General features: G+C 34.9%; 1 pseudogene across 1 annotated transcript; it reads left to right on the top strand.

The window, feature by feature from the left end:
* The first annotated feature begins 5,854 nt into the window (after positions 1-5,854).
* On the top strand, positions 5,855-6,615 carry LOC308620104 (coenzyme Q-binding protein COQ10 homolog B, mitochondrial-like; annotated as a pseudogene). The gene has a single exon. The product of its transcript is annotated as a coenzyme Q-binding protein COQ10 homolog B, mitochondrial-like (transcript).
* Positions 6,616-11,956: the final 5,341 nt, after the last annotated feature.

Raw genomic sequence — 11,956 nt, 5'->3', positions numbered from 1 at the left:
TAAAAAGGTACATGGGCCACCATCACCCTTATACCAAAACCAGACAAAGATACTATAAAAAAAGAAAATTACAGACCAATATCACTGATGAATATAGATGCAAAAATCCTCAACAAAATACTAGCAAACAGGATCCAACGACATTTTAAAAGGATCATACACCATGATCAAGTGGGATTTATCCCAGGGATGCAAGGATTCTTCAATATACGCAAATCAATCAATGTGATACACCATATTAACAAATTGAAGAATAAAAACCATATGATCATCTCAATAGATGCAGAAAAAGCTTTTGACAACATTCAACACCCATTTATGATAAAAACTCTTCAGAAAGTGGACATAGAGGGAACCTACCTCAACATAATAAAGGTTATATATGGCAAACCCATAGCAAACATCATTCTCAATGGTGAAAAACTGAAAGTAATTACTCTAAGATCAGGAATGAGACAAGGGTGTCCACTCTCACTATTATTATTCAACATAGTTTTGGAAGTCCTAGTCATGGCAATCAGAGAAGAAAAAGAAATAAAAGGAATACAAATTGGAAAAGAAGAAGTAAAACTGTCACTGTTTGCAGATGACATGATACCATACATAGAGAATCCTAAAAAATGCCACCAGAAAACTATTAGAGCTAATCAATGAATTTGGTAAAGTTGCAGGATACAGAATTAATGCACAGACATCTCTTGCATTCCTACACACCAATGGTGAAAAATCTGAGAGTGAAACTATGGAAACACTCCCATTTACCATTGCAATAAAAATATGGAAATCTGTTAGTATAAATGTTTCAGACATTACATGAAATTTCTAAAAATCTTATATGTTCTGGTATAATGTTATGTCATAATTCTAGTTATTACTTTAAAATGTATATCTCAGAAATAACTAAATTTCCTTGTCAATTGCATTATTATGAACTTTCATCAAATCTTGAACCGTGGTAATTTTTAAGTCTTTTGTCATTTACAGACAGTTCTGGGTATACTCTGATGCTTTTGCAAAAATGTTCCTATAAAAGGGTTTCATCTTCAAGGAATTCATGGAAAAGACTCTGACAAGTACAGGTTTCTGGTAACTGACTATACTGCTGAACTGAATAAATAAGCATTTTCAGAACTCTAATGGAAAACTGATGAATTCATAAAAGTGTTAACAAAAGATCAAGATAAAATATTAATTACATGGGACTGAGTGAACTGATGGGGATGATTATAATTTTTGTGACTTTCTGTTTGAATAAAAAAAATCCCCTCTCTCCCCCCAAAAAAATTAAGAACCTCATGATGGGGAGATTATCCTGGATTGTCTGGGAGGGTTGAATCTAATCACAGGAGTGCTTAAAAGGATCTCTGGCTGGCTTAGCATAACTAATCATTAGGGAAATGTAAATGAAAACCACAATGAGATGTCACCTCACACCTGTCAGAACCGCTATCATCAAAAAGACAACAAATAACAACTGTTGGTGAGTATGTGGAGAAAATGGAAGACTTGTGCACTGTTGGTAGGAATGTAAATTGGGGCAGCCAATGTGGAAAACAGTATGGAGATTCCTCAAAAAATTAAAAACAGAACTACCATACAGTCTATCAATTCCACTCCTGGGTATTTATCCAAAGAAAGCAAAAACACTCATTAAGAAAGATATATGCACCCCTATGTTCATTGCAGCTTTATTTACAATAGCAAGGTATGGAAGCAACCTAAGCACCCATCAGTAGATGAATGTATAAAAAAGATGTGGTGTGTATACATACAATGAAATATACTCAGCCATAAAAAAGAATGAAATCTTTGCAACATTTCAACAAGAATGAAATCATTTGCAACAACATTGATGGACCTAGAGGGTACTATGCTAAGTGAAATAAGTCAGACAGAGAAAGACAAATACTGTATGATTTCACTTATATGTGGTATCTATAAAACAAAACAAATGAACAAACATAAAATAAAACAGAGTCATAGATACAAAGAACAAACAGGTGGTTGCCAGAGGGGAATGGGTAAGGGGAGGGGAGAAATAGGTGAGGGAGATTAAGAGATACATATTTCCAGTCTCAGGGTAAATGAGTCACAGGTATGAAATGTACAGTGTGGGGAATACAGTCAATAATAATGTAATATCTTTGTATGGTGACAAATGGTAACTACACTTATTGTGGTGATCATTTTGAAATGTATGGAAATATCAAATCACTATGTTGTGTAACAGGAACTAACATAGTGCTGTAGGTCAATTATACTACAAAAACAAGCAAACAAACTGATAGAAAAAGAGATCAGATTTGTGGTTACCAGAGGCAGTGGGTGGGGGGAGGGGGAATTGGATGAGGGCAGTAAAAAGGTACAAACTTCCAGTTCTAAGATAAATAAGTACTAGGGTGTAATGTACAACATGAGAAATTTAAGAACACTGATGTATGTTACATATGAAAGTTGTTAAGGAGTAAGTAAATCCTAAGAGTTCTCACCATAAGGAAAACATTTTTTTCTATTTCTTTAATTTTGTATCTATATGATCTGATGGATGTTCACTAAACATACTGTGGTAATCATTTCATGATGTATGTAAGTCAAATCATTGTGCTGTACACCTTAAACTTATATGGTGTTGTATGTCGATTATATCTCAGTAAAATTGGAAAGAATAAAAAGACCTGTGGCTGTGGTCAGAGAGATATGACTATGGAAGGACAAAAAAATAAAATAAAATAAAAAATACATAGGTATTCTCTACTTATAATAATAATAAAAGCTTTTGTTACAGATTTTGGAACTACAGAAAAATATAAAATATAACTCACCTCTAATTCTATCACCTATAGGCAGTCAGTATATTGGGGCACTTCTCTTCTATATTTTTATATTTGTGTATAATTTGGGTTATAATATAAATGCTTGATATCATATTGGGTAAAAAGTAGTCATTTTCAGTGTATAAAAGTGATTTTTAGTATCTTTTCTTAGAGATCTTCCTTGGCATTCAAAAATAACTTGTATATCATTTTTTCTACTTTACATTCTATGAGTCTAAATTACTCAATTTTCTATTTTTCATATTTCTAATATTTTATATTACTTCATATTTTAGCATTGTCGTATTGTATTATATTCAGTTTATGCATTGAACACTTACTGAGTGCTTTCTACATGCTTAGAAAAGTGTTAGGTTCTGGGAGACCCAATGATGAATAGTATATAGTCCCTGTCTTTAGAGAATTTACATTTTAGCTAGGCAAGAAGTCATTCAAAGAATGTAACAGGTATCATTGTAAAAAAAAATAATAATAAAAACCTAAGAGAACAGAAAATGGAAAGTACTTAAAACTAGTCATGTTTGAAGAAAAAGACAAAAAATGAAGTAAATTTAGAACTACATATGAAATAAGAAGTGAAACTTTATCAGACCAAATATGTGAAAAGAGCACAAAATATAAATGCATAATGAAAAACCCACCATGATCAAGGAAATGTATAGAATTTCCCAGAGCAGCTCAAGCAAGTGTTCAGAGTGAGTGCCTGGTAATGAGTAAATAAAATAAGTTAGGATCAACTGAAAAGCCATATAGGAATGGATTTTGGAAAAAAATCTAGTAAAACTAATGAGAAAGATAACATTTACTGAATATTAGCTGTGGGCTAAGGACTGTGCTGGGTACTGAATACACTAAGATCCCTACTATTACTAGATTCATCTTGTAAAAGAGAAGACTGAGGCACAGAATAAGTAACTCAAGAGCAGGCAGGTAACAGTGAAGCTGCAGCTTTAACTCAGTGGTACTTGGCTTCACAACAGTGTTCTTCTCACCACCTCTTAGCCAGAATTCCATAACTCCTCTTTGTAGGCCACAGCATGCCTCTCTGTGTGCATCAAAGAATTGTGACAATAGAAGTGAAAAACTCATGCTTTACAAAGATCTCTCTATTGGGGAGGAAATATTTGTTTCTTCCTTTGGCAATCTCCCTTGCCTCCTATATTATGGTATCCTTGAATTACAATAAAGAGAACTCCTTTGATTTATATTTAGCTAAATTTGTTTCCCAGTTCATGTCTAGAGAAAGTTCCCTGCAATTGTTTAAAGCTTTGGTTTTTGACCACAGGCCAAGAAAAATGCTTTTTCTCACCAACTTCCCTCATTTATCATTTTTGTACTGGGTCTTCAAGCAAATACACTTATTTCTCCTGTGATATTAACTTATTTATAGTAATGACAATATTTATATAGTGCCTTCACCCATGAACACCACAGAATGTATAAATAATATTGATCAAGTGATGAATGTCATAATCTCAGTCGCAAGACTTTCCTTACATGTGGACCTTGACTAGTAAATAAAGGAGCCACTGGAAAAGCCCACTAGCATTTTAATGGCATGGCTTCACTGGTAGGTTTACAGAAAAAGGAGCCTCTTTGTGTGTGTTTTGGAATCTTTGACTAGTGATCTATTTATGAGAGCAGGATATGTAAGTAAAGTTTTGTAAGTCTACCTAAAGTTAACCGCAAATCAGTCTTCTTACTCTTTCTCTAATCCAACTGGTGTATTTGTTCCTTTTTGTGACCCTATATCTTACTACAGATATAGAGATGTGAATACCTTGGAAAATGCCTAAGAAAAGGCAATGGGAGTGATTAAAATTTGGGAAGTAAGTCATAAAAGAAAACCAGGTAAGTCAAAGACAAGAGAAGAGGAAAGGATGCTTAATAAATCTTTATGTTCTGAAAGAGATGGTATACAGATGGAAGCAGTGAATATGTTTCCTCTCTTCTCATTGAGACAAGGGGAAAAAATCATGGTAAATTTGAAGTATGAGGAATTAATATCAGAAAAATAAATAAGTAATGTATATTTATATATATTAAAATGTATATACATTAAAATGTATATTCTCTATATAATGTAAATTTTATAAATAGTTATAAAATATATAAAAAAGACTATTATAGAATCTTCTCAAGTATCTTTTTAAACATGGTAATTTATTCAATTTAATTAATACAATACAAATATATGACTCAAGAGCACAAGTACTATGGAGATAGAGATAAATAAGTCATTTAGCAGTTTATGGGGGGAAAAGGGGGACAATATGGAGTTATTATTCCCTGGTTAAGTGCTAAAATATAGATAGGCAGGAGGAGGGATAACAGCACTGATAGATATACAACTAGAAACTGGAGGTTAGAATCAGGAGCTAGAGATAAATATGTAGGAGTCATTGGGTTATAGGTGATATTTTGAGGAAATATGAATGTGTGAACTCTCCAGAGAATATTCAACAAATACTGAGATTTTGTTTTGATGAAATTAATTATATGATCAGATCCTAGATTTTCTGTTTTGTAATTATAGAAAGAAGTTTCCCCAGAAAACTCATCTGTACAACTGTTGTAGATATGTATTTTATTTTTAAAATGTGTTTTCTTAGTTTTTTGTGCAGTAATAAGTATTATCAGAAAAGGAAAAAATAGTGTTGGTAATTTTAAGTAGGATTTATAGAAATGTATAAATTGGAAAGCCAGATAGCTTGTGTTGAGATCCTTCTACAGTTCAGCTCATAGGTAACAGATAAAATGGTGATAAAGAATTAAAGGCTCAATATCTTCTCAGCCAAGATCTGATAATCTACCTGGCAGAGAAAACAAAAATTAAAAAGGTATAGAGTGGTGAAAAAAAATATTTTAACACATGGCACCAGAATTCATATAGTGGAAAGGGTCTCCTTAATTTATATGGTTTAAAAAATGGGACATCTACCTTTCAAATACAAGGGAAATACTTTGTAACAGTAGAGTGTTTGAGGGCTTCTGCAAGATAATTTGAAATTTTCAGTAAGATGATCATGGCAGCTCAGACCATCAGGGGGCCCTGAAAAAGGCTGGTCTCAGGATGCGTGTGAAGCCTGCGCCAGTGGCGGGGGCCCTGGCTCCAGTGCAGGGACCTGTGGAAATGTCAGGTATTTAGATTCCTGTGGGATACTGATGTGCAGAACTCTTCCATTACATACCTCAATTTTGCCTAAGGAGGTATATGCAAGAACTTTCTTCAGAACTGCTGCACCACTAATAAACAAAAGAAAAGAATATTCAGAGAGGAGAGTTATAGGATATTCTATGCAGGAAATGTATGATGTAGTATCGGGAATGGAGGATTACAAGCATTTTGTTCCTTGGTGCAAAAAATCAGATGTATATCAAGTGGATCTGGATACTGCTAAACATGATTAGAAATTGGATCTCCACCTGTATTCGAGCGCTATGCATCAGTAGTAACCTTGGTGAAACCACATTTGGTAAAGTATCCTGTACTGATGGGAAGCTCTTAAATCATTTGGAGACTGTTTGACGTTTTAGCCCAAATTCTTCCTGGTTACCGAAGAATTTGTATTTTAGATTGTTCAATTTCTTTTGAATTTTGCTCACTTCTACACTTTCAGCTTACCACATTGTTTTAGATGAAGTTGTAAAGCAAATGGTAACTGCCTTTGAAAGAAGAGCATGTAAGCAGTATGGTCCAGAAACGAATATACCTTGGGAATTAATGTTTCATGAAGTTCATCATGGTAAAGGGAAAAAGGAAATGGTCACCTACTTATAACTAGTTTATTCACTTTTAGGAAGTGCTTTCAGAAGTCAGAAAGCATTTGTTAACCTCAGCTTTGATTATAAACCTGTACCGTTGAAATTTTTCATTTGGAATATGGAACCATGTGTACATAGAAATCAGTCAAGTGTAATTCAGAGTAATATGTATATTAGCATATTTACAATAATGAATGTCATCACTGTTACAAGAATACTGACATCATTCTACTGAACAGAAATTGAAATGGTAAATTTAAACCTTTTAATTCTCACCTCACCTGAAAGATGTTGGTTGAGATACACATGCAGTGTGTATTATATTAACCATATCACATTTAAGTTATTAAATTCAGACTATTTATAACTTATTGTCTTTAGGGACTGCCTCATGGCTTAGGATATTTGAGTAATCATCAGATATTTAAAGTAAAAACTTTAACTTAAAAATACTGTTAATGAAGGTTCCCAGGCATTTTTCTTACTTTTAAATTGTTCTTATGGGTAGTAGTAGATAATTCAGTGTTATACTGAGGTTAGATTCCAGTAAAGTGAATTTTTTTTTTCGTGAGTGGTTCAGAGTTTTAAGCTACTTTTATAGAGTCTGCAACCCTCTCCCAGGTACCTTGACTGCTATTTCAATAATGCTGATTGTGTGTCAAATTTTGTCTACAACAGTAGGCAATAGATGAAGATAAGTTTCTTGATATGTCTCAAGCACCATTCATCCTTATTTTCTATTTATTGTACTCACTTTCAATAATGTATTTCAAACTGATATTTTTGTAAACATATCAAGGACTGAAGTGGTAACAATACAGTTAATTTGCTTTTAAAAAAAGAGAGAGAGAGAATGTGAGTTTTGCTTTTGCTTCTGAGAGGAAAAGACATGGTCTGGGGGTTAACTGAAAATAGAGGTCCAAAAAAAAAGAGGATAGAAAGGTAGAAATCTTAATTATCTATTAAGATCTATCTATTGTCTCTTATCTTAGCAAAGAGAAAGACCAAGAAATGGGCTGTCTGTTAATATTGGAATGCTGAAGTCAATTTAAAATTGTTTCTGTTGGTACATCTCTATCTTCTAACTAGACAAAATAAGTATATTCAGTGTGACTTTCAAGTGCTGGTCGTAGCAGACTAGGTATGCTTAGATAGCCAGTAAAACATTATTTCTGGGTGTGTCTGTGATGGTGTTTCTGGAAGAGATTAGCATTTGAATCAGTAGACTGACTAGAGAACTTCCATCATCTTGAGTGTGGGTTGGCATCATCTAATCCATTGAGGGTCTAAATAGAACAAAAAAATCTGAAGAAGAGCAAATTTCTGTTCTCTTTACTTGAGCTAGACATTCATTTTCTCCTACTCTCAGATATCAGAGCTCCTGGTTCTCAAACTTTTGCACTCTTTGACTTACACCATTGCTCCTCTCATTCTCAGACCTTTGGGCTTGGACTGAAATATGCCACTGACTTTCTTGTTTCTTCAACTTGCCTTAACCACATGAGCCAGTTCCTAAAATAAACATCCTCTTATATCTGTATCTGTATCTATATCTATGTCTATATCTTCATATTCTATTACTTTTATTTTTCTGGAGAATCCTGACAAATACACTAAGTAACTCATATTAAACCACCTGTTGATCATAACAAAAAAGAACAAGCAAAAGAGGTTTTTTGCTCAAAGGCATCAAGAAATTAACAAAGAAATAAAGATGACAGGGCCAGGATTTAAAAAGATATTGTTCTGTGCTTTCTCAAGGAGAATTGTCAATTGCAGAAGAGATTTCTGAGAGCCGGAGAGATCTTGAGAAGCCCAAGAACAAAGGGATCTAAAATGTGGAGCCAAGGCTTATCAGAGGTAGAAGCATGATAAAACTTACTCCCATTAGGTGTAGGTAGGTATACCTGAAAGGCTATATACTTAAAGAAGGGATGAAGTTGAAGTAGAAATTTCTGACATGGATGAAACCATAGGGTTTCACTAGAACTAAAAATTACAGTTGATCCTTGACCAACACTGGGGTTAGGGGTGCAGACTCTCCTACCCATGTCAAAAAGCCATGTATAACTTTACAGTTGGCCCTCAATTTCTGAAATTCTATATGCATGGGTTCAACAAACTGTGGATTGTGTAGTACTTTAGTATGTATTCATTGAAAAAAACCTGCGTATAAGGGGATCCACACAGTTCAAACCATGTTGTTTAAGGGTCTACTGCATTTTTTTTTAAAATAAAAGAACAAAATAGAAATCCTGGAACTGAAAACACAACATCAGAAATTGAGAACATTGTGGATTGGCTTAACAGAAGACTTGACAGAGAATAAGTAAGAATAAAATAAATGATAGGTCAGAAGAAAAATCCAGAAAGGGTGGAGAAATGCATAAGAGACAAAAAAAGACAGAGTGAATACAATAAGAAGAAATAATATACATAACTGGACTACAAAGAAGATATCAAGATAGCCAAAAAGCACATGAAAAGATTCTCAACTTCACTAATTAATACATAAATGCAAATCAAAACTACAGTGAGGGGCTTCCCTGGTGGTGCAGTGGTTGAGAGTCTGCCTGCCAATGCAGGGGACATGGGTTCATGCCCTGGTCTGGGAAGATCCCACATGCCATGGAGCGGCTAGGCCCGTGAGCCATGGCTGCTAAGCCTGCACGTCTGGAGCCTGTGTTCCACAATGGGAGAGGCCCCAACAGTGAGAGGCCCGCATACCACTAAAAATAAAAAAATAAAAAATAAATAAAAATAAAATAATACTACAGTGAGTTATCACCTCACACAAGTCAGAATGGTCATCATCAAAAAGTCTACAAACTATAAATGCTGGAGAGGGTGTGGAGAAAAGGGAAACCTCCTACACTGTTAGTGAGAATGTAAATTGGTACAGCCACTATGGAGAACAGTACAGAGACTCCTTAAAAATACTTAAAATAAAACTACCATATGATCCAGTGATCCCACTCCTGGGCATATATACAGAGAGAACCATACTTCAAAAAGATACATACACCCCAATGTTCATTGCAGCTGTTTACAATAGCCAAGACATGGAAACAACCTAAATGTCCATTGATAGAGGAATGGGTAAAGAAGATGTGGTACATATATATACAATGGAATATTACTCAGACATAAAAAAGAATGAAATAATGCCATTTGCAGCAACGTGGAAGGACCTAGAGATTATCATACTAAATGAAGTAAGTCAGAGAAAGACAAATATCATATGATATCACTTATATGTGGAATCTAAAAAAAATGGTACAAATGAGCTTATATACAAAATAGAAATAGACCCACAGACATAGAAAACAAACTTATGCTTACCAAAGGGGAAAAAGAGGGGAGGAGGGATAAATTAGGAGTTTGGGATTAACATATACACACCACCATATATAAAGTAGATAACCAACAAGGACCTACTGTATAGTACAGGGAACTATGCTCAATATTTTGTTACAACCTATAAGAGAAAAAAATCTGACAAAAAAAGATATATTTGTATGTATAACAGAATTATTTTGCTGTACACCTGAAACTAACACAACATTGTAAATCAACTATACTCCAATAAATTTTTTTTAAATGTAACCAGAGTCCCAAAAGGAGAAGAGAAAAGTCAATGGATCAGAGAATATGTAAAGGAATAATGACTAGAAAAATCTACTAACATTAAAATATATATCATAACATCAAAAGATCTCTATATGGCTTCTGATTCCAGATATATTAGTATATTCCATCATATTCATCAACAAACTACAACATAGAGGACATAGAAATATTTTCTAAAATAACTGGCAAGATACTTGGAAAGTTTCAGAAAAAGAAGACTGTCTAGGAATCTCAGGATTTGAGGAACTACACAAAGGAACTTCCTCTCTGCAGCTGCAGAGACTGTGGGCAGTGCCCAGTCTTTTTCCACAGTTATGCAGTAAGAAGGTAGTGCACATCCCCTCCTCCCCAACAATAGATTTCGGGAGAAAATTCAGAGAGGAAGGAGTTGCAGAAAGGAATTTTCAAACTCTGTATATGAATTCCTGAGCAGACCTCTAAGTGGCTCATGCCTGAAACTGACAAGAAACAATACAGCAAGATTTGAGAACTGAACACTGATCTGAAACGGCACCCAGGATTTGTGTTAGCCTCTGGGAAACACTCAAGTGGGGCAGACCAAAATAGCACTGTAAAGGCTTTGAAAACAATTGACATTATTATTATTTTTTTTATTATTATTATTTTGCAGTACACGGGCCTCTCACTGTTGTGGCCTCTCCCTTTGCAGAGCACAGACGCCGGACGGACAGGCCCAGCATCTATGGCTCACAGGCCCAGCCACTCCGCGGTATGTGGGATCCTCCCGGATCGGGGCACGAATCCGTGTTCCCCGCATCGGCAGGTGGACTCTCAACCACTGCGCCACCAGGGAAGCCCACAACTCACATTTTAATCACAGCTCACAAAAATGGACCAGGGTGTGGATTCTGGATCTAAACATGTTTACTACCAGCTAAATAGAATATTTCAATAGGAGCCAGGTTGTCATAACATAATATTCATATATAACATGTAGGATAAAATCCAAAGTGACTCATTGTAGCAACAACCCCTATAACCTCAATATCCATGAGAAAAGGCAATCGGAAAATGCTAACACTGAGATGACGCAAATGTTGGAATTATCCGACAAGGATTTTAAAACATTATGTGGACCCAATGTCTGTGTCACCCCCAAATTCATATGTTGATTCCAAACCCCCAGGTGATGATATTTGGAGATGGGGCTTTGGGGAGCTAATTAGAATTAGATAAGTTCACCAGGGCAGGACCCTGGTCTGGTGGGATTAGTGCCCTTGTAAGATGAGGCACTAGAGAAATGCTCTCTTTCTGTCCCTGCCATGTGAGGATACAGCAAGAAGACAGCCATCTGCAAGTCCAGAAGAGAGTTTTCATATGAACCTCATCATACTAGCAGCTGGTTTTGGACTTCCAGCCTCCAAAACTGTGAGAAAATAAATTTCAGTTATTTAAGCTACTCAGTTCGTGGTATTTTGTGATGGAAGCCTAAGCCAACTGAGACAAAGAGCTATCTTAAAAACCCAGGAGACATTTACAAATCCTTTCGAAAAAAAATTAAATTAGAAATCCTCTGTAAAGGAATGGAAGAAATAAAGTAGAGCCAAATAGAAGTTTTGAATGAAAAGATCAAAATACTGAAAGTCGTAACATCCACAGAAGTAAAACATCACTAGTGGGCTCAATAACGGAATGAAGATGACCAAAGAAAATATCAACAAACTGGAAAATTTATCCAATTTATTCTTCTAACCTGAAAAACAGAG

Source organism: Mesoplodon bidens (assembly GCF_964165515.1).
Source record: "Mesoplodon bidens genome assembly, chromosome: 1".
NCBI lineage: Eukaryota > Metazoa > Chordata > Mammalia > Artiodactyla > Ziphiidae > Mesoplodon > Mesoplodon bidens.
This window is presented reverse-complemented; position numbering and strand designations above follow the sequence as displayed.